Source organism: Falco cherrug, chromosome Z (assembly GCF_023634085.1).
Source record: "Falco cherrug isolate bFalChe1 chromosome Z, bFalChe1.pri, whole genome shotgun sequence".
Taxonomy (NCBI): domain Eukaryota; kingdom Metazoa; phylum Chordata; class Aves; order Falconiformes; family Falconidae; genus Falco; species Falco cherrug.
Window position 1 is genome coordinate 68,166,852 of NC_073720.1, and position 23,540 is coordinate 68,190,391.

The following is a 23,540-nucleotide window of genomic DNA, read 5'->3' on the forward strand; positions in this document are numbered from 1 at the left end:
TTTGCATCAATGATGAGTACAGGTCACACCACTCCGTTGACACAAAGACATATCTTTCCAGTGCAGCCCAGGGATGACACAGGTGACCCTGCCCGTCTGTTTCACAAGCAGAAGTATTACGTCAGTCCTTATTGGAAATTCCCCTAACCAGGCACCTTGTGAAAAATGATGTTTTAGCTGTTTAGATGGTAACTAGTCATGTTTATACATGAACTGTTAAACTAATTTAGCAATAACATATTTTAAATTACCATCTTGCACAATAATAAAAACTGAAAACAGCCAAAAGTAATATTAGTTTGAATGGCTTCAACTGAACTGGCCAAATATTTTTAGCATTTCTTTTAGTGTCATTCCAACAGGGTACACAAAAATGGAAGGTGAGACAGAGTTTTCTCATTCTGTTTCCAGTCAAAGATGCAGCAAGAAATGTCCTGCACCAGAAGCTTACGATGTCTGAAGATAAAAATACAAAAAGTTTTTTGGGAAAGGAAGAATTACTACGAAGTTTCTGAGACAAAAATCTTAGTCAGAGAAATAAGAATTATTATATATGGTAGCTTTGAGCACCCAGAGGTTGTGGTGTCCTGAGGGACTCCACTCACTGCTCCTGGACAAGGCACTGGAGTATTCTTCCACTTCGTTTTGCTCCTTAGGGAAATATTTACCACTGTGCCTGGCAGAGCATAAGTACACATGACAACTCAAAGTAGTTCAGGTCAACGGATGGTTTATATCTACGTGTAGTGTATCTCTGTCTCTCATAGTGCAGGTGAAAAAAAGCTGTCCAGAAGGATAAACTGGATCAAACTTCTAGGTAGTTCTAGAAGCAGAACTGGGATAGGCATGGGGAAAAGGACAAAAAGAAGCAATGAGGGTTTAGATTAAGTTCTAAGGCAGCCTTGCTCACCTGACCATAGCTACTGCTGGGGTGAAAGCACCACAGAATAGGTCTATTTAAAATACTTTGATGCTTGTGACAGACCCCACATTATGCTGATAAAACAAGTATGCATTTCTGAAGGCATTTTGTGCAGTTTACTATGAATTTTTTCTTGTGCTAAATTTGGCAGGGTGCTTCTGATGTTAAAATATTCCTTTCCTGCAGCAACCTGGGGGTCAGGTTTTGGAATAGGCTGAATTTCAGAAACGGTTATGGAAAACTGATTTTGAAAGAATGCTAATGCATGTATCTAGGTATTTAGATGTGTATGCACAAGACTTAGATGTGTATGAATTATAAATAAAGGATTGTAAGGTAATTATCATTTTAAGGAGGTAGGGCTGGAAGAGACTTCCTTTTATATACTAGCAAAGAATTTCATTTCTGAATTTCTGAATTCTGAAGAAGTTTTGTGGATTTTTACTTTTTTTGTTTTGGTTTGGTTTTTTTAAGTCTTGGGGTACTTTATGTACACAGACCCTACCAAAATGATGGCTGCATAGCTTCAGGCAAGGATTTTATTTTGTCAGTATCATTTTCCTGATTTTCCTCTGAAAGCTTTTAAAATAGTTCTCCTTTATAAGATTTGATGGCTTAAGTTTATGTAAGAAAAAGTTTAAAAGTGGAAGACAAATTGCTATTTCAATCTATTCTGTCTGCTTAAAGTTCTCTTCTACCATTGCATTCCCAAAATCTTGTCCATAAGATGTCTGAAAATGATCATTCTTTTTTTTTTTTCAAAAGGGAAATCAATAATTGGAGAAATGTGATCTTAAGGTCATGATAAAAGGCTGACAGAAATATATAAAATAGCAGTTGCAAATGAAAGCTTGATGGCTGGGTTGCAAAGAGATCCCTAGACATGCTGACTGTTGAAAAGCTGATGACATGAGCAGCTTTACTAAAGTAATGGGAGGAAGCATGTCCTTTGATAGGACAGACCATGTGAAAAGCTGACATAAGGCTTCTCTGCCTGACTGCCACAGTCATCTGCTCTTTTAAAAGTAGTGAGCAGCAAGAAAGTGTTCTGTGTCAGATAATGGAGGAACACCTGAACAGGTGAACATTCTTGAGACAAAGGTGTCTCTCTTTCAGAGTTCACACACTTATGAGTGTGGTGAAAGTACTGGACAGCCAGAGAACAAAATCTCACTCAAAATTTTGTCAAAATGCTGCACGGGAAATGTGCATTTCTGAATAGCTTTCTATTCTCTTTTTGCTGATTTTCTCCCCTTCTTACTGTATTTCTGTCTTTTTACATGTAATCATTGATATTTCCATTGATTCAATTATTTCACATCGTTTGATGTGTCAGAATATTCTGAAATATTAAATTATATAAATAATTCTCACACCAGCAAGACAATTCAAATGCTAATGCTAATGTAGATGCCTTATTCCAGGTATATTCTTATACTACAGAGTATTAGCATTGATTCTGTCTCACTTGTTGTCTGAGAATTCAGAAAGTCCACCTTTGAAATGAAAACCCTTCTAAGCATCTTGGCCCATGCAAATGCCAAGTTGTCTCGTTGTATTTGAAAGACAAAGTCCAACTGAGCGTGTTAAAAGGGGAGATTTAAAAATGAAAGCTCAAAATATCAGAATAAGTTAAAAGTGACAGCTGTTTTATGGAAACTTTGCTGAATTTCTTTTAGTAGACAATTCTGTTTAAATACTGCTTAAAAATATTGAAATCACTTTTTCCTGAAAGATGTGAACCAAATAACACACGTCTGCTTCTTCAGTTAACTCATGCCTTGAAAAGGCAGTTTCCAGTGACGTACAGAAAACAAAGTCTCATCACTTAACAAGGTCTTTTTCTTCAACTTTTCTTTTTTTTTTCTAACATAGATATTTTAAACATAAGATCAGGCAGCATTTTTGGCTTTGTCCTTTCATTGAACTGATGTGGGAGGAAACAAAACACCTGACAGAAGATAAGAGCCTCTTGTCACATGGCATGCTGATGGGGATGATGGGAATATCTGCTCTGAGTTCAGGTGTCAGAGTTGGACTCTGTAGCAATAAGAACAAGGAAAGGACTGAAAAAATAATTATTTTCCTTCTTTGCCTGGCTTTCTGAAAGTCAGTACTCTTTCAACAAAAGGACCTTTAGATTTGCAGATATTTGGGATTGAGGAAGAGGTGTTCAGTTTCACTGTTGGCTCTTTCCAGCCAAAGCTACAATTCATCAAGCTTTTACCAGCTCACAGAAGAAGAGTTGTCAATCAACAGTTAAATTCTGGCATGAATAGTGCCTTTGTAAATATTTCTGTTATGCCTTTGAAAGCACACAAGCCAAAACAAAAAATCTTTTGACAGTGTGTGAAAAACAAAACTGAAATGTTTCAACAGCCTTTTGCAGCTAGAAAGCTGGCCATATAAACTCTTTAAAATTGAATGCTCTTTGTCAGGTGGAGGAAAGCTTGTGTTCTGAGATTTGACCATCAGGCAGCTCAACAGTGCAGCTGTGTGCCTTAGAAAAGTGTTTCTAGCTGTGTGAGTTGGTTGGGTGCATTTTTATTCACCTCATGAATCATTTGCAGTTGACATTGTATTGATCTTGAGCGAGTTTCCCTTCTAAAGGCATTAGCAAGACTTCAGTCAGATCTGATACACGGTAACTTCAGCCAAATAAATCCCCAAGGTGAGTGATTTCCTTACCTGGAAGAATCAGGATCTGAGTTTGTGTTGTTTCCTTTTTTAAATGCCGATTGTTCTTGTTGTCACAGGCTCAGCCTGACTCGTCAGTAGCACCAGCAGAAAGCAGTAGGTAAGTCAGGCTTACATAAAGTATTTTTCTGTGTGATGTCCCAATTCAATTAAGTCATGTAAGCGTATCCCTGACTTTAAATACAGGGATGGTATCTGTAGGTTGAAAGAAAGAAAAACAAAATGCTGAACTGCTGGCCAGCTTCTGAGATGTTTTGTTTATCCTCCATGTGTGGCTCCACTGGGCCTGTTATTCCTGCAGCAATGTCTTTCTTAGCACGACGTGCAGATAGCCATGATGGAGGGAAGAGAAGAGAAGCAGGTTTTTTAAGAGACAGTGTGAAAAGAAGAGCCTTGCATACACAAAGAATGTATTTTGCGCATGTATGTTTTTTTGTCACTTGTATAAGATGGTCTCAATGACGTGTATTGCAGAAAACGTTGCAGGTACTGACTAACTAAAGAGCATTGGGACAGAAGTGGAGTAGTTATCTTGAGCTGCACAATCGCACTTGAAAAACTGAATATTCAGATTTGTTTCAATTAAAGGGCACATTGGCTAAAGCTGCCAGTATATCTTGCTGCTTTCATTGTAACTTGTCTTGGATTTTAACTTACATCAGTGATGGCAGGACAATTGTTAGTACCACATCTGACATCTGGCAGACTCAAGAGCCACACCACTGGTGTCAGTCTGCTTAGAGGTGGCTGGGAATCCAAATTCTCTCATGAAAATTAAACCCAAGACTTTGTGTCCTAGGCCCTGCGTTTGTGGGAAAGTTGTGGTTTTTTACAGGATATACTGCTTCATGCTCATATACAACGATTTGGGGGGTTTTCTTCTTAGTTATCTGGCGTCTTTTGCATACTATTTAAGCCCCTTTGGAAGGGCATAAGTCTATTCTAGAATTGTTATGTTTTCAGGAAAATAATTTTCAGCAGCTACCTAAAGTTAGATCAACAGTTCTCCTTCGGACAGTCATCCTGTTGCTATGCCATTCTGCACAGATTTACAGCTGAATTAACCTGTGTCTTTTTATCTGTAGGTCTTTTAAGGTCAGTTCAGCTGACTGTAACCTTCTGCTTAGATTTTAAAATTCAACTAGCCCCAGTAAAATTCCAGTTTATGTACATTCAAGAACACACCCCTTATAGTAATCATTTTACTTACCTCCAGGTGCACTTAGTAGGAAGACCTGCAGTTCTTTGATCACTGGGAAAAGAAAAAAGTTCTCTGAAATACCAAGACCTAGCAGCACTGGAAATGCAGGAGAAGGCTGAACCCCAGTATCTTTGAAAAATAATGAATGGGGAAGGCGTCTCTGTAACTCCTGGTGCCAAGAGGGAATCTTTTCTTCAAACAGAAAGAGATTCTTCCAGATTGATTCTTTTTTAGCATATCAATCTTAATTCAGAAATAGGATCTGGAAATTTAAGATACAAATGTGAACCTTTAGGTGGAGAACTAGCCTGCAGCTTCTGCTGAGGGGAATACCACTAGCTAGAATGCAGGCTGGGATAAACCTCCTTAAAATGATGAGGTGTAATCCATGTTATTAATTTAAAACAAATCAGTGCAAGGTTGCTCAAACAGGAAGAAACAAACGTACACTTCTGAGGCAGAGATAATTTCTAAATACTGCCTGGGCTGAGAATATATATGTGTGGATGGGTGGAGGGATACATACAGAAACATCTACCACCCAAAAGAAAGCCTAAACTGTAGGGGTTTGGCTTGTGTTCTGTGGAGCTGTGTAGGATGGAGCTGTCATTTTCCCATGGCTCTTACCTTGGCACCAGGGATTCTTCTAGCTGATCCTTGCTAACGTAGTAAAACTAGAGGTTTGGAATGAAGAGCAGAAAATAGCTGCATGGCCCTTGTTATTTGTCCTGGCATAGTATCCTTATTGTAGTTATTAAAATCTATCCCTGAGTTTTGAATCTGCAGTCTGTGCGTATTGCAAGATACTTTTTGTCTGGATCTTCATCTGGGATGTGTAGTTGTTTTGTCCACTGAAGTTAATGAAGTAACAGTGACCTAAATCATCTGAGCCTTAATCCTGCCCGTGGCTGTAAGCCCTGGCTATTAGCGTTTCCCGTGCATTCTTTGCAGTAGCAGAAGAATTAGAGAGAAATGACATTTCTCTTTTGAACCAGAGACAATTTCTTTTGTTTTGCTTTGGCTGGTGGTTGTTTATTTATGAACTAGTCAGTCTCTTCCAAAAGTGATACTCCAGTTGAAAACCTGATGGATGGTAACTGAATATCAGAAGATCATTTGAGCTATGCATATATTGACAAGTAGGGTAACACAGTAGGAGTGGATCTGTAGAGTAAAACGATTTGTGCTGAGGATTGGGTATTCCACAATATATTAATTTCAGTAGGTTTTACTTCAGGTTGGTTCTGACCTGTGAATGGAAAACTCATTAATGATTGCAGGACTCCAGAGCGCATCTTCTGGGTTAGTGTTATCTGCAGGTAATCCAGATAATACGCTTCAGGACCCCTTTGCAGTGTGGTATGTGGGAAAAATCAGGAGGTTTGCTTCCAAGTTGCACTCTTGGCCTCACCTAAAATGCAATGTAGGAACAGGGTTTATCGCTCTGTCCTGAAGATAGGTCATCAGTTGTACGTCCTGCAAAAAGTGCACAGTCGTGGTACGGTCTTGTGAGTTCTGCCCTTGTCAAAAGTCTTCCTGCTGGATTAGAGGTAGGCTTGCTTGCAAAAGGATTATTTCTGAGCTGAAGTAAAACATATCTGGTGTATAGCATGTAACTACGGCACTGTTTACACTCTTCTGAGCTTTGCCAGAGAAACAGCTGTTTCTTATTTTTCAAGTGTAGTGAAAAGGAGGCAGATCCAGCAGGAAAACTCAGGCAGGGGATGGTAATGGCTTAGAACCTGCGCTCCCTTCTTCAGGCAAGGTGTTCGACTCAAAGAACTTGAAACTGGACCTGGGCAACAAGCTCCCTAAGGCAATACAGACACAAGTGCCAAAGTGATTTCAACAGCCAAAGATCTGACCAATAATTTTTTACCTGGAGAACAAATTGCTGAGATATAAGCCTCACTACTGAAGTTTTAAAACTCTTGAGTCATATACTTTCATTTTAGGTGTGCCCAGATGACCAGTGACACTTCATTATTCTCAAAGTAATAACTCCACAAACCAGAGGACAGACAATAAGAGATTGATTTGGAGTCATTAAAGCAATTCACCAGTATGCTTATTTGATGGTAACGTTTCCTGAAATAAGTCTGAAACCACTGTTAGCACCAGTATCGCAGCTGGTGAGAGCACTTTCCAGAGGGTAGCTGGGGGTGGCCCTGACAGCTGCTCTGAATTGTCATGTTGCACATTCCATGGTTTAAACAGTAATTTATTTTGCAATCTCTGCATCGTCAAATCTGGGGTGTTTGTCTGTAATGTTTAATGTTTAAAGAGGTCAATATTTAAAGAGATCTGTGACAGCAAATAAAACCTCTGGGTTGCTTGGAAGTTAATGTGTCACACACTCTGATGGTGATACAGAACAAGAACTGTCACTGACAAAATGTCAGTGCCTCTATTAAGACAAGAAATAATGGTGCCAAGAGAAACACCAGTGAGAAAGACTACATAAAACTTCTGACGCAGTTTCTGAGTATCTTAGTGAAGTTCACCGGAGCTTAAAGGAAAAACTCTATTTGTTAATTCTATTCAGGGCATGCAGGAGAACAAAACAGTGTGAATAGTACAAAACAGGGTATATGGGATTTGCCAGTGTGGAGAAATGAATGTACCTGCTGCTCTGCATCCCGCTCCAAGACAGTGTGGGAAAAAACAGGCATGTGTATTGGCAGACTGTGGGATACACTATGCCCTCAGTAATGCCTGCAAGAGTTGCCATAATCCCTTCCTACAGGATCCCTGCTTTGAAGTAGCACAGTCATGCCTGGCACTGAAGCTCCCAAAGTGATGTTGGAAAAACCAAAGCAGCAAATGTGTGGGTTGTTCTGCCTATAAGGGGAAGATGATGGCAATAAAAATTGGTACTACAGGCACTGAAATCAGTATACATAGCTGTATGGTGTTACAAGCAAAGAAGGAAAGGGCCAGTGGAATCCTTTCACATGCCGGTGACCTGAGGTTAGCTGCGTTTGCCTCTGCTAACCTTGCTGCTTCTAGATCACCCCCTCTGCCTGACAGGGCTTGCTGCTGCAAAGGTCTGCAGCAGCAATGCTGGGAAGCACAGCCTGCACTCCCTCTCCTTCCATGCACAGTTCTGAGTGAGAGGACTGCTGCCTTAAACAGCAGATGGGCAGAAGACCTTTGAGCAAAATCTGTAACTATCAGAATTTCAAAGATACTTTTGCTCCTATTAACTTACAATTTTAGAAACAGAGTTATTTGATTAGTGAGAGAACTTCTGATTTTATACCATACATTATATCTACATATATAATATTTTAATCTGAATTAGGTAAAGTCACATCTGCAAGTACAATTAAAATTATCGGACTGAATTGGAAAAGCAACCACTGAATCTAAAATTACTTCAGTTGAAGCATCAGGTTAAAGCATCATGATGTAGTATATTTGTTGTGCAAACACAAACTAAATAATTACATAAACATTCTTATATTTTTTAGGAGCTGTGGCCATTTGTTTCCAGATAATCTAGGCAGTCTAATATTTCTGGGAGGTTGGAAGATGTTACAAAAATCTTCTCTCTTAATAAGGAAGTTTGGTGTTTCAAGTTGGAAAGACAGCTCACTTCTTGAAAATCACATCTGATAATAATTTCCCTTGACAAAAAATATTTTTTGTGTAAAGGGAGCACAAAATATAGTTCAATACATCTAAAGACCACTTTTAAAGAAATGGGGGATGTGATTTGTTTCCCTAACCTGATCCTTTCAAGTTAGATCCTTTGTAGTCCCAAAAGTCATGAATAGTTTCTTATAAGTAGAAAAGAGAAGCAGAAACAAGACTTATAAAATCATCTGAATACTCGGGTCTCAGCTCTCTCTCTCTGCTCTCTCCTTGTGTCTCCAGACCTAAAAATGCTGTGAAGTGTGGGCAAACTGCCAAGAGTTTCACACCCAGTGCTGAACTGGCATAAAGTCAAAGGTTGCTAGTTGCATTTGGATGCCAAAACATTAGCATGGTTCTCACTACTGGCTCTTACATGTCCTTGTTCAAAGCTAGGTACTTTGCAATTTTTGCCTTTTTTATAAGCTTTCATTGCTTGCTTTTCCAAGGTTTTTCTTCAGCTTTAATCTTGCTGCTGGTGAGAAAGCATCTTGCGTACTAGAACTTTCCTCTTAAGTGGTAGCTGTTGATGGAAGTCCTTCTTCTGCAATGGGAAGCATATACATCAAGTGTTGCATGCGCTGGATACATCTGCGGTATCAGTTCATTGCAGTTCGAGGCTGCTCTTTGGTCCAGATTGCCAGTCAGCCACACCACAACCCCCAAATCCCTACTGAGAGGCCGTCTCAGTCTGAGCTCCACAGACGTGTTTGGAGTGGGACAGCATGCCCTTTCTTAGAGCCCCAAAATATGTCCAAATTTCTACTCAGAAATGGAGCATGTTAAGTGCAATGTGGCCCTGTCAGCAATATCCCGAGCCTGACCCTTGTTAACACTGTACAAATGCACTCAGTGACTAACCACCACAATTTGAAAAGTCACAGGCTGCATCAGCTAGGATTTGCCCTAGATCCCTAGTCTTTACCCCTGAACTAACATCTACCCTTAGAGGGTAGCACATTGGAACAGTGGTAGGTTTGACCCATAACTTGCAAGCATATTTTTGGGACATAGGCTTTTATTTACCCTGTACTCAGACAGACACCACTATGCAACTAATAAATCACAGACTTCAAGCTCAGAAATGTTCCCACAGAACTCAGGGCATTATTCACCTGTTAAGTGCTCTGGGTGGGATCAGTCACCTGATGCTATGAGCTCCCAGGTCTGCTTAGAGTTGATGTTATAAACACGTATGTGCATCAGAGCATCTGACAAAATGGCTCATTGGCACCCTTCAAATACTTGATATTATTGCACTTGAAACCTAGGCTCTGTTCTCCAGGAAAAGCAAAGATTCCAATCACAGAAAACTCTATGTACTATTTGTGGATGTTCAAGTGGCTGGTAGAAGGAACCAATGCAACTTAGCAGATACCTCTTGGCACCAGGACAGAGTTAACTCTAGCTTGGAGGGAGAACAACTGCAGCCTATAGGGAAGTATTTAATCTCTCTTCTTCTGTGTGATTCTTAGCAACACAGTAAAAGGAACACATGCTACAATTAATGATTTACATATTTATAACCCAATCCTCTTGACCTTTGTTAGCCAAAACACCTGAGTAAATGAACCTGTATACTCAAATTTCTTGTAACAGCTGGGAATGTGGCAAATGCTTTAAAAAAAAAAAAAAAAGTGAGCAGCAAGAATAACTGTTTTGGTTTTTTAAGGTAAGATGAAGCAGGAGTACAGAACTAGTCACATGGAGTTTAATGATAAGACAAATAGTAACTTCTAAAACCAGAATGTAAAAAACTATTTTGCTTGTGCAGTTGCACACTTCATTTTTGCAATAATAGCAAGTTGCTTGTTTATCTCATTCAAGCAACTATTTCCTCATTTCATGTCACAGCAAATAGCTGACTAGGGAAAAAGTTTGATTGGTAATTTTGAAGATTATAGCACTGGTTTCAAGTTAATGGTCATAAAAATCGCATATTACTGTTGTAGCAGTTCTTTGGCCAGAACACAGTATTTTGGCTATTTTCAATTCTTAGGATGGCAGGCACATCCTAAAGGAATATTGTAAAAATCTATGTACCCTTTTTGATAATTACCTGTTTTGCCTTCATCCATCCACTGAAATTAATGAAATCTGAAAGTAAATTTTATGCCCTTGAACAAGGGCAGGATTCTTTTTCTGAGTATGTCTCACTGAAGCTCCTACATCTTGCAGCTAGTGTTTTGTCTTGAGGCAGCCAGGAATGCATGACATTTTGTAGTAACGTGTGGCATGATGATAATTTAGAAGCCTGTTTGTGTCAGATTAGCAAGGGAAGAACATACGAAGAAGCAAAGTTGTTAGGAGGAATAACACATCTCTTGCTCTCAGGAACTCAATGAGAGCATTGAGTTAGTGCCGGTGAAGAAATTCTTTTCTTTAATTCTTCTTTAATAATAATAAGAAATTCTTCTTTAATTAAGAAATTAAAGAAATAACATTCTGCCTTAGAGGCCAAAAATAAATCAGAATCCATAAGCACTACAGTCTCCTTTAGCTCTACCTAATACCTGTAGTTGCCAGACCAAATCTTTCGACTGTGTAAACCAGCCTATGTTTCTGTATTTGAATCAAATACACTTGATTGTGCACACCCTGCTGATAAAAAATGGTGCTTGATTAGCATAGATGCATGCTTTGTGTGCAAAAGCACAGTGTTTCAATGAAAACGATTGGACAGCTTCAGCTGGGGAAAATATTGTCCAGATCACCAGCAATTTGGAAGGCTGTTTCTGTGTGAACATACTAGGTACACAGGGAGCACTAGAAGGCAATGGCTGTTGGATGATATTGCATCAATATGGCTGCAGATGGGGTCAGAAAATTCATTGTTAGGGAGGTTTTAAATGAGAATGGAAGGATGTTTGTTACTCCACCCTGAAAAGTGTAACACATAAACATTGAACTTGGGAGCTGGCTCAACAATGACTCAGAAGAAAAAGGGATATCACCATGAGTTCCTAAGTACAGATACCACGTTGATAAGTCCTTCCCTCCTGAAATTTTCATTATGAGGATTTGTTGCTGAAGGCAGACAGCAACTAGTAAAACAAACACCACCACCACCCACAACCCCACCCCCCACCCCCATTTTAAATATCATAACAAAGATTATGTTTCTAAATAAATTTTTGTTCTTCTCCATTGTGGATTCACTATTTCCTTTGTTCTTCATGCTCAGGACTCACAAAGTAGCGAGGATCCTGATTTCTGAAGTGAAATAATGCAGACATTAGGCTAATTTACAAACTTTGCTGCTTCTTTCAAGCCTGGTGCTCTAGAACACAAGAACTTAGTACTCTTCACTTACAAGGTCAAGAAGCAGGAATGAGAAGAAAGGAAAAAAGCTCTTTAATTTTACATACATATTACCTGCCTATTTCCTTAAATAGAAGGTAAGCAACCTAATCTAAAGCACTACAAACTCCTTTTCTTTGACCTTAATTATCTGGCAGAGATACAGCTCTAGTACATCCTTTGTTTGATAAACAGGTAAGATGAAAGTTTGAGTTAAGGCTCTTAACCAACTTGAGCCTCAGTGCTGTGCTCCGATCTGTCCCTGCAATGCTGTAACAACTGCTTTGTTACTGCAGTGAATACCTAAAGGTATTATGTCTCAAGTTACCTGCTGAGTATTTAAGGAGAAAATCTGGCCTAAGTGTGTCAGTGGGAGTTTGGCCACCGTCTCCATTTAAAGCTTGGATTTCATCTACAGTTTGTTGAATCACTGTTTTCAGGGTTTTGTTGGTTTTTGGTTGGGTTTTTTTGACTGATTTTTCCAAACTATATGGTACTAGATAACCTTCACAGTCTATTTTCAGCATTATTGCTGTTTCTGAATCAAACATCTCTGTGGAGCTGCCTAAATGGGTCTAAAAATTTGGGGGGGAACAAAGTTTTTTAAATTTTGGAAGAGAGCTGTGTACATCTTTTCTATGTAAGGAGCAACAATTGTAAAAATGATATCAAGAGGACCAAAAGCATCATTTCAGAAAGATGAGCATTACACTTGGTATGTTGGAAGAGTACCTGAATGACATAGGTAAATTATGGAGGAATTTCAGGAAGGTAAGTGTTAACCTCACATTTTGACATCTATCTTCCTTTGAAAAGCATTTCTTCATAGAGGAAACTGATTTGCTTAGATGAGTCTTAGAACAAGTGACCCTCAGTGTTTTTCCATTAAAGTAAATAATCATACTATTTTAAAGACAGTGGATCTTCCTCTTTTTGGTGGGGGAACATTAGAAGCATACATACTAGTATGTTATAGCACAAATTTAGAGTGAGACCTTCTTTAGGCATACCAGCCTATAAAATCACTGCTCCCAGCCACTTAGTTTCAGACTATGATCAAATTAGAAACGAGTAATGCAGAATCCTCTTTTGCCCAAACTCACCATTTCTGATTACATCTATTTCCCAGTATTTTATTAGTATTTCTGTTTTGCAAAGCAAGCATAAACTGGCTGCATTTTGCATTCCCTTTACACAGGTGCAAATGATCTAGCAATTGCAACCACATATATCCCATTATGTAACTGCACACTTTTCCTGTTCTAATCAGTGTGGCAAATGACTAATCGTATAAATCTGCAACTGGAAAACATAGAGATAAGAAAATATGATAGAGAACACCTTTATTTCTGAGACACTGCTACTCTCTGGCTGAATATATCACTTCAGTGCATAGTTCTTTGCCTGTAATGACACCCTCCCTAGTTAGCTGGTTCACCTTTTTGCTCTCTTAGAAATGTGCTGAGTTGTAACATTCATGTCCTGCTGTAGAAGTAACAGAGGACAGAATGTGATGCCCTCAGTTGGGTGACCTGTACGTGCAGGTGCACAGGTAATCAGGTGGCTGCATTAGGAGCATTATGTATTGATCCATGGTAAACTTTGGATATCTCCACACTCAAACAGGTGAGCCTTTTGGACTGGGAAGAGCAAATCTCACAGTAGAAGAATTACCTATTCCTAGAGAAAGAAAATATAATATGCTTATTCTCCTGGCCTGTATACCTTTATTTTCTTGGATAAATGAATTCAGGACTGAAGAGTTTCCTCTACACTCCATGTACCTCTGATAAAATAAAGAAATCTTTTTGAAGACAGGCATGCCAGATTTCTCTTCCTCATAGGTTATGTCTAATATTCTTAATAGACAAATACAAGGAAGAAATGCATATGTGTCCTTTGACACACACAGAAGTTAAGAACAATCAATGACTAGTGATAATCTGCAGAGATGTAGCAATATGTTTAAAAAGGAAAAGGACATATATACTGGGGGAAAAACCCCAGTAATGTTATAAAGGTTCCATTTCCAACTTGTACATTTAGTGATATGAGAAGTATTGCTCATAGCCTCAGTTTTATTTTTACCACCTATCCAAGCCCAAAGTTTCTTCAAGAATGCAAATACACAACATGCCTACTATTTCAGGAAGGAAAGAGAGTATTTTTATTTTCTCATGTTCTCCCACTTTTTGCAACCTCTAGTATATTAAAAATGTACAAATGCAAAAGGTATCTGTGAATGAAAGAAACTATCTGTTCTCTTTGTCACCAGAGTCACATGTCTGGTGTCCAGACTTTCAGACTGTTGATGATTACTATATTTTTTGCAGGTGCAGCCCTACAATTTAAAGTCCTCGCTATTTAGTAATAACGTCAACCCAGAGACATAAATTCTAGTTTAGACAAATGAGCAGAATGTATACTCTAAGCACCTAAATTTCAGGAAAAAAAAATCATAAACTCATTGCAACCTCCATTACAGCCTCCTTCTACAGAGTTTGGTATTATCACCATCAATATTTCGCAATGTAACAACTGGTACAATTTTAAAAATCCTCTGGAATTAAAATGCAGGCTCTTTCAAAAATGGAATTGGTTTTCTAATTCAGTCCTTGAATCCCATGAAATACTTTATTTTCTCTGCAGTGTTTCTTCATGTCACTTTGTGTTTCATCTCCTGTAGAAAAAAGCCCTTGTCAGAATCATGTCTGTACCTTGACAAGTTATTAAGCAAATCAAAAACATACTACAACATTAAGACAGAATCTTTTTTTATTTCTATATACAACTTTGTTACATACTTCTACACCATAGTCAGCTTTCAGTCTATCTTATTTTTGTACTGAAAATGCATAAAAGTATCATAAGTTGTAAAAAGAAGTTGAAAAATGAACAACTGCTGTTCCTAGCACCCAGAAGATCTACAAGCACTCAAGAAGGTGGAATAAATACCTGTCCTAGCAGACTGACTTTTACTACAGCCTCTTACTCACCTTCAATAGTGTCTCAACCTTTCTTCTGCCCATAAGCAAATCTAACTGTTGAAGCAAACCCTTATATTCTTGGTCTTGCTTCCCACTCATAGCCACTTTAAAATTCTCCCCTATCTGCTTTAAAATGCCTGCATGACACCAGACCAAGTTTTTCAGATTATCTGTTTGGCACTTTCTCTAAAAAAACAGATTAATTCTTTGCACTGAAAGAACCTGTGAAATCCTGGGACACAAAGTATGTCACAAAACTGCCAATAGAAGTCACTGGAAGGATTTTTTGAAGGCAGCCATGTGTATACATTTAATTTTGCAGACTGGCACAAGCATGTCATCTTTCCAAGTCTGTGAATGTCTCAGCCACCATCAAAGCTTGTGGTAGGTAATTCAAAATACAAGCATGAAGGTCTCTCTAGTTTCATAGTCAGTACTGGTATAAACCCTGATTATCTATTAACCTTCTGATAAGCTACCTGTTTTACATCATTGTGATAGGTCCCATGGACTTTATCATATCCCTTATAAAGACAAACAATAAACAATTCAAGTTTAGGTAGATTATCTGAGCAAATACTTTGGAAATATGTTTTCAAGGGCCATATGAGATGAGCACTAGGGAAATTACAGGATGCTGAAACAGAAACTATGAGTCTGGAACAGAAACCTTAATAGGAATAGAGTGAGCAGGTTTTATTATCCATCACTGCTACTATTTCCCTGTGCCTAAGACACAGTAAAGAACTGCAACAACAATGATCAATCCATGAAAACACAGCATCATCCTCACTCTTTCTTTCTTCCAAAGAAAATTTATCCCCAGTTGCCTGTTGGATGTCTTCATTCATCCCAATGCATTAGCTTTTATAATAGGACTTGCATTACTGTTTGCAACTAGCAGAAGAGCAGGACTTGGTAAAGAGCACAGCAGACACTGGTTGCACTATCACCTCTAACACCAGCTGCTTCTGTACTTCCTCACAGGTGTTTGTCTGGCAAATGGCTGGCAGATGAATTCTGTTCAGAAAGGATGACTAAGGCTGCAGTAGGTACAAAGCCAAGCTTTCTCTTGAATTCTCTCCTTCCTCCTGCTGTGCCTCATGTGGCTGGTAGAGCTTTGCCATTATAGAACAGAAGCTGCTGAGAATAAATTATTCTTAAGCAGACAAGCTTTTATTCAGTTTTGACTCCAGGCTCCTAGCCCAAAGTCTTGAGCAATCTGTACTGAGAAAGCTCTGTGCGTCTGCGGTAAGGCTTTTTTTCAGAGGCTTCTAGTCTGAGCCAATTTCTAGTAAAGAGAACCATTTTCTAAAAGACTGTGTTCTGGGCAGAGGATCCTCATTATCAGTTTTGTCCTAGCATATTCTGTGAGATCTCCACCAAATTAGGCTTTGGATTTAGATGCAGATAAGATCATTCTTAGATTTCTATATCTGTATTTCTTTATACAGACTAGTTGCAGAACAAATCAGGGAGGCATACTGTATTCTTGTGTGTCTTGCCTATTAATTAATCCTTTTTTCTATATAAATGGATGAAAGAAATTATGTGTGCGCATAGATCTTTCTTTCTGAAAAGGAATGTGATTTAACAGCTTATTTTCTGTCACGTCCACAATTTCATCATGTGAAATCCAAGGTGGCTCTGTACTCTGAAACAGCATGTTATTCATCTTTCCGTGGACACGAAAGAAGCCAAATAATTTTCTGGGTTTTCCTGCTCCTCCTTCTACTTTTCTTGTCATGATCTCCAGAAGCCAGTGTCTCCAGTGTCCTTGTACATCTCAATAAACTGAGGCACTCTTAGCACCAAGATTTTTTTGGATGTGTTTATTTCAGTGCAATGTTTGTGAAGCAATTTCTGTTCAAAACTGTTCAAAGAGCTTCCCTCTCTCATTTTCCTAGTGGCAATGGTAGACAACATCTCCTGTCTATCAATTAAAAGTTCTCACCACCCGTCACCCAGGTTCTGAGCATTTCTAGTCACTCTTCATGTGCCAGCTATTTTTGTGGAATGCTTTGGTGAATCACATAAAAATTGTATAAGCATGACTTTCGGTGTCATACGCACATTACAGACCCTTCACTTCTTTTTGCAGCTAAAAAGAGAAGAATGAGGACTATAACAAGTTCCCATGTTTCTTCATCTAACTGTAAGTTCCAAAATGCACATTCACATGTCTATATCCTGTTCTGCAGAATGGCAAAGCAATTTTAGAACATCTACTAGCTCCTGGGTTGCAGCTTTGTTGTTGTTATTTTCAATCCAACCTAAGATGCTTGCTTTTCCCCTTAATCCTGTTTTTCCCATTCTTACTCCACCTGATGCAACACATTTGATTCTCTCTTCTTTGTTATCTACACGTAGCAATGCTACATGTGGGTTTTTCCCCCTGGATTTACCTAATGGATAATCTTTGCCTAGACTTCATCTGGTAGAAGTTGCTACAACTAGGCTGAGACTCCTATATTTAAACACCTTGACAATATATTGCTTTTTCAGATGTTTCTTTTTCCTGACAGAATACCTGAATGTACCAACATAACAAATATCTTAAATGTAACAAAGCACAGAGAATATCAGAAAAGCCACAAAATGCCAGCTGATTCATAGTGTACCTGATTATTTTGCTTTCCAAGATATTATCAACGCCATTGCTGTATTGGCTATGTCTAAGATGAAATGAGGAAATTCTCTTTGGCTTAGAATACTGTCGATACTTAAGATACTAATGCTTATCTGGTATCTTTTAAATATTCAGTATCTGGTGTTCTTTTACCCAAGATTAAGACAGATGTTTTTTGAATCAACAGACTACACTTGGGTAGCCAGATAGTGTACCAGACAGTTTTCATTACTCACTTGTATGAAATTCTGTAGTGCGTCCCTTGGGGAAATATTAAGAGTAGCATATTTATTAGAGAGCCAGTCATACTAAAGGCTTTATTTGTTCAATTGGCTGCTACTTATAAGCAATAATTACAGCATGACAGGAGGTAACAGACCAACATATTCATTTTTTCAGTGCATAACTACAGCCTGACCATGAATGGCTGGGATTACTATGAATGTGGAAGAACCATTTAGGTATATAAAAGAAAAATTTATAGAATTATTTTGCATAAAGGTCTTTTAAAACCTGTCCATGACTTATGAAGCCACAATATTGCTTAAAATGCTTTAATTGAAACAGTTTCTGTAGAGAGAATGATATATTTTATTGTAAGATTAACTATGTATAGTTGTAAAGAGTAGACTACTCTTATTAAGTGTGCTATAGCATATTATAAGTACCTTAAATCTGAGTGGATAAAAATGCACATATGAAAGAACAAGTATTTCTTTCGTTAGGTAAGTGTAACAGCATTACCAACATTCAGCCATAACCACAAGAAAAAAAACAAAACAAAACAAAAGGTGAGCCACTGGGAGGAGTGCTGTGGGAAGGGTGACCTAATTCTTCATATTCTTCACTTAACATCTGACCAGAGCATTGTTTGGGGTTCTTATCTACTGCAGTGCAGCCAACCTTTCATTTTCTGTGTCTTTCCGAGGTTTTTTTCAGCCCTTCCCCATCTCTCCCCTTCACAGAGCCCACTGAAGTCCAGGTTCAGCCAGAGAACAGAGAGGAACTGGTCTATTGCACAGCTTGAGCCCTCCAAGTCCAAAAGAAATTGAATTAATGGGGATAGTTCCTAGTGCTTCACCCCAGCGTTACCTGCGGTGCAGCAAGGCTGCTGAGGGCATCTGCCCCCGGAGAGGGCTGGGAGCTGTGGGTGTTAATCAGAGGTGAATTCTTGCCCGCTGCCGAGCGCAGGCCACCTTTGCCATGGATGTCAGAACACTGACATTTCCCATGGGGGAACATTTCCTCATTTCCAATGGAGTAGCTTTTGCAGCTGCCTGATCAGGACATGGGTGCTTGTAAGCCTCGCTGCTGGAGATCTCGTATGTTATATACAGGGAGGTACACATATATCCTGGTGCCTGAAGCAACATGCGTGCTGAACTGTATGCCTGAATGCGCATATGCCTTGGGTGCTGCAACCCATTCCGTTGAGCTATGCCTACGTTATGTACGGCCGAGATTGTAATTTCTTTTTTCCCCCCCGATATCCAGTTATCACCGAATTGAGAGAGCCAATTTAAAAGTATGAAAAGCTTATGCACGGAATGCACTTTCAACAAAAATGCGACAAGCGAAGGAGAGCTGTTGTTGTGACCAAGAGCTCCCTCTTGTGCGTTACAGGAGGAGCACAAGGCCCGCGTGTGCACGGGTCTCGGCTTCGGGACGTGCAACCGGGACAGCCCCGGTGCAGCAACGGCATCGTGCGGCGGGGGTCCCCGCTCCCAGCCCGCCCGCGGAGGAGCCCCCGGCAGCGGCGTCCCCAGCTCACGCTCAGCTCCGCTTCGGCACCTCCGGAGTTGTGGTGGAAGTACAGTTCTGTAATGTGAATGCTTCTCCCAACATTTGCAATCACCTTTATTTCACTAATTTATCTAAAAAAAAAAAAAAAAAGACGCCCCCACCCTGAAACTGACATTTTGAAATGCATTCTTAAATTCTTCTCCGCTTGAACTTCTTAATTGCACATAGATCTTTCAAAGAAAATTTCAAATCGAAGAACTGTATTTTCATGAATACAGGCTTACAAATTCTTCTTGTTAATAAAACCTGAGACTCTGCAGGACTGCATTTGGGGCATTTCACCAGGTAAGAAGGGTCACAGCTTTCCCAATAACCTCCCTTCTTCTGATGCCATGATGGCCAACTCCTTGTACTGCAGCAGCTCTCAACCTCTTCCTCTGTGAAGCTGTACATGTGGAAATAGAGTAAATGCTTAATTTTGGGTGCAGCTAAATTTCTTTTTCACCTAAAACACTTACTTAAACATGTTATTTTCTTGGGGTGCCCTGCCTGGATTATATTTTGGTTTTTATGCAACCAACCAGGAGCTTAGACAGTAGTCCACTACCTTTTAGACACAAACAAGCTCATTTCTTGTTCACTGCAGATCTGAAAACATGAGAACAGAGGTTAGAAAATGCACTGAACCTTAAAAGAAAGGATAAAATCAAGCAGTTTTAAGGTCTGGTGATTTTTTCCTCCACAGCATGACATTGCACAAATTACACTGAAACTGTGGGATGAAACTGTGTCAGTAGTTAGTATACTTGACTGCCTTTTGAGTGTTTTGCAGGTGCCAAAGTTGTTCAAGGCTGCTTCTTCAATTATGAAGCACAGTGAAAAGGAAGATTAATTTGTATTATAATCTGACTGGCTTGTTTTAGCAATTTTAATCTATGAAAAATTGGGCACTATACTGGCAATTAAGCAGGAATTCATATTTGGATATCAAGGTTTGTTATTTATGTGAAACCTGTCAAAGCAAGCCCAAAGGAAAGATTTTTAAAGCTGCGGGGCTTAAAGTGGTGAAACTTTACCATGTTAGGTGAGTTTGAGTAGCAAAATAAAGCATACTAGGCAATGCACTTTAAGTGAGAATTAAATGACAGTGAGGCAAAGTACATTTTTTAAACTGGGAAATGCAACCAGATATCTGGAAAGGTATGAGGGCCACGCAGACTAAGGAATTTTATGAAAACACCTTCCAAAATCTCCAGTATTGAGGACTGCATATTAAAGGACTGTAAAGGTGAAGAACAGTTTTTTTCTGTTTTACTACTCAAATAACAGGAAATGTTATTTCAGCCATGAGATCTTATTTTATCTGTCTGAAATTACATCCCTATCTACAGCCTCTAATACAGGCAAGAGGTCTCTAACTACCGATCTGAAACTTGTCTCAGCTACAAAGGTGAGAAGAAGAAATACACCTGAGTTTCCTCTACTTGGCAGGTTTCTTCATCTTTCTGCAACTGCTTCCATGTGTGTTTCTGAAGAACTGAATTGTTTGTACCACTGTGGTTCATTAGCATTTTTCAGGAGAGTGTATTCTAATTAATGCCCATGAAATAAATGCTTGCTTTTTGACCATTTTAATTTTCCACAGACAGGAAGTGACAACATAAATTTAGAAACCTGAAGTCAAACCAACCTAACAGTAAAATGAGTCCTTGTTTGTTTCAGTCTTTGACTGAGAAATGTGTTCTAACTTGACATATGGTAAAAAAGTACATTAATAAAATTATCTAGCTATTCATGTATGTTGGGGAAGGTTATAATTCAGAATTCTGCTTGCAGATGTTCTGTCATAACAGAGAAAAAATGATAAAGATTTTTCTCATGCAAGGACTACACTGAGGAGCATCTGAAACTGAGTCTGACCCTAATTGAATAGATTGTCTGGTAGGAAAGGAAAAATCTTCAGGTGACTCCCTAAAAAATATATTTACTGTATTTATTTTGGGTTTAACATTCCAATATTATTTGTGCAGTAAGATAATAAAGACAACATGAAATTTTGCTATTTCACAGACAGAATGGTGACACATGGAAGTAGAGTAATGACAACTGGGAAGAATGGTTGCAGTAAACAGCAGTGCCAGCAACCCGAAAAACCGAACACTTGATTTTTTTACTCCTTGTAAGGATTACCAGTTACTATTAACTGGTTAACTGAAGGAAGATTATAATAAAATCAACAAGTAAAAAGGCACATTTAATGTTCCTCTGAAACAGAGGAAAGCTCAGATCCTTAGTGTTACAAATTAATACATAGTTCTGTGTATCATTTAGGGAATTGGGTATCACTGCAACTAGGGTGTTTAGGAAATGCCCAAATCAAGCCAGTTTCAAGCTTCAAAGGAAACAGATGTTCATTAGCAGTTCGTGTTACTAATAATTAGTTCTTAATTACTATCGATCACTATTGCTACATATACAAAACAATCAGTCCTTACATCTACCCCAGATGAACTGCAAGCACGCAACACAGTGGAGCTGGTGTTCATCAGCTACTTAAGCGCTGACGGCTGCACTCCATGGTGGTCCTCAGTTACCAGGGCCAAGGCGATCAAGCTTAAGAGCCCCTTGCAAGCTATTTGCCTTCTTTCTTCTTTACTCAGTGAACGCTTTATACTCTCTGTCCTTGATTCAAACAAATAGGAAGTGATCTCATTTGCTCTTGATGACTTATTTTGGGGATGAGGGCATGTTCAGTGTTTTGCTTACTCTGCAGGTGCCACCAGACACCTTCTTGCCTGTTCTGCAGTATTGCCTTGGTTTTACCAGGCATCTTTCCCCATCTGTTTTGTTGTTTGGTTATTTGGTGATAGGTTTTGAATTGTCACTTCTTAGGTAAGCTTGATTTTACGTATTTAGTGAGGCTTTAAGAAAACAGCAGGAAAGAGTGAACTAGGAAACTGCAAGCTTATACAGGATCACTCCATTTCCTGTGAAAAATCACTGAGTCTTCCTGAAACGCATTTTCTTGCCACATGAGGGAGAATGCTCTTCAGTCATACAGGTTGTACAAGCCTGAAGTCACCCGTTGTAAGTAAAATGGCTGAAGCTGCTTCCTATGCAAAGATACATTGTAGAGGAATGAAGCTGGGTTATTTAGCATTGATAATATACAACTGTGGGCTGGCTTCAGGGTGTCAGGTTGGCAGGTGTAGATAAGGTGCAGGCATGGCTGGTTAAGTGAAGTGGTTGAGAGCCAATGAAGGGAGAAGCAGAGAGAAGGGAGAGAACACATGCCCTGGGTGAGGTGAGGAGAAGGCAGCAGAGGGACTGGCATGTAAAAGTGTGTCGGTATGTGATGGCAAAAGACCTTGTTGCAGCTTGATAGTTTGGAGAGTGCTGTGACAATGCATCATTTGCTTTTGAGCTATCTCAGCTATCACCCAGCATTTAAGTGCAATCTGAAATAAACCCAGTGTGTTTAAATGAAACCAGCAAAGATCTGAGGGTTAATTGTAGGTGGATAAGGTCTGCAGCAGAGGGGGATACTTGGTAAAGCATCGGTCATCTCTCACTTTAATCCACACCAGCAAATCCGTCAGAGCCTTCAACACACGAATTTGGGGTACCTCTGTCCTGTGCAATCCACAGCCCTCTAACAGACAGCCAGGCTTGCCACACGGTGCTGCGGATGGCACCGGCAGCCCCCGCAGGGCAACTCGGAGCCGGCTCCTGGGGCGGGGGGCGCCAGGCCCGGCAGCGCGGCCGCTCCGCCGGCTGGGGCCGCACCGGGCGCTGCCCGATCGTGCTGCGGCCTGGAAGGGGGGAGCCCGGGCTTCGTTCTTCCTGCTCTGCCTGATCTACCACAAAGCTTACAACGAGGATGGGGAGGGGGGTTATCTCTGTTCTTCTTTTGAATCTGTTTTAATTTGTAAAAATAACCAAGCAGTTAGCAGTGTAGAACTGGAAGCTGTCACTCCGGCACTCAGCGCGAGCACTTTCACCGGGTTTTACCTCGCTGGAGCAACGAACGTTTAACGGCCCGTGCGGCAGATCTCCAGGTTCGCTCCCGGTGCGGAGTAGCGAGGTGCGTTCGGCGGCGAAAGCCCCCCATTGCAGCTCTAGAATCTGGAGTCTAGATCTTGCCTCGCAGGACCCAGGCGATAATTAACCCCCGGGTAATTGCCTTAAGCGGACAGAGAGCCGGCAGCCTCGCTGGGACGGGGAACCCAACCCGCCCCGCCCCGCCCCGCCCCGCCCCGCCCCTTGCAGGGCCCCGCCCCGCCCCTTGCAGGGCCCGCCCCGCCCCTTGCAGGGCCCGCCCGCAGGCACTGCCGGCACGCCACCGCCCCCGCCCGGCCACATCGGCCCGGCCCCGCCCCTTTCCGCGCCTCGCACCACGTCTGCAAAACCACCCGCGGGCGGGGC

General features: G+C 40.1%; 2 long non-coding RNA genes across 2 annotated transcripts; one reads left to right on the forward strand and one right to left on the reverse strand.

Moving 5' to 3' along the window:
* Positions 1-1,666: 1,666 nt before the first annotated feature.
* LOC114017122 (uncharacterized) lies at positions 1,667-23,344 on the reverse strand. The gene is made up of 2 exons (XR_008730287.1): positions 23,127-23,344; positions 1,667-4,871 (listed from the first exon to the last, which is right to left on the reverse strand). It is a non-coding gene; the product is annotated as an uncharacterized LOC114017122 (long non-coding RNA).
* On the forward strand, positions 5,857-21,770 carry LOC129734744 (uncharacterized). Its single transcript, XR_008730288.1, has 3 exons — positions 5,857-12,527; positions 16,845-16,898; positions 18,867-21,770. It is a non-coding gene; the product is annotated as an uncharacterized LOC129734744 (long non-coding RNA).
* Positions 23,345-23,540: the final 196 nt, after the last annotated feature.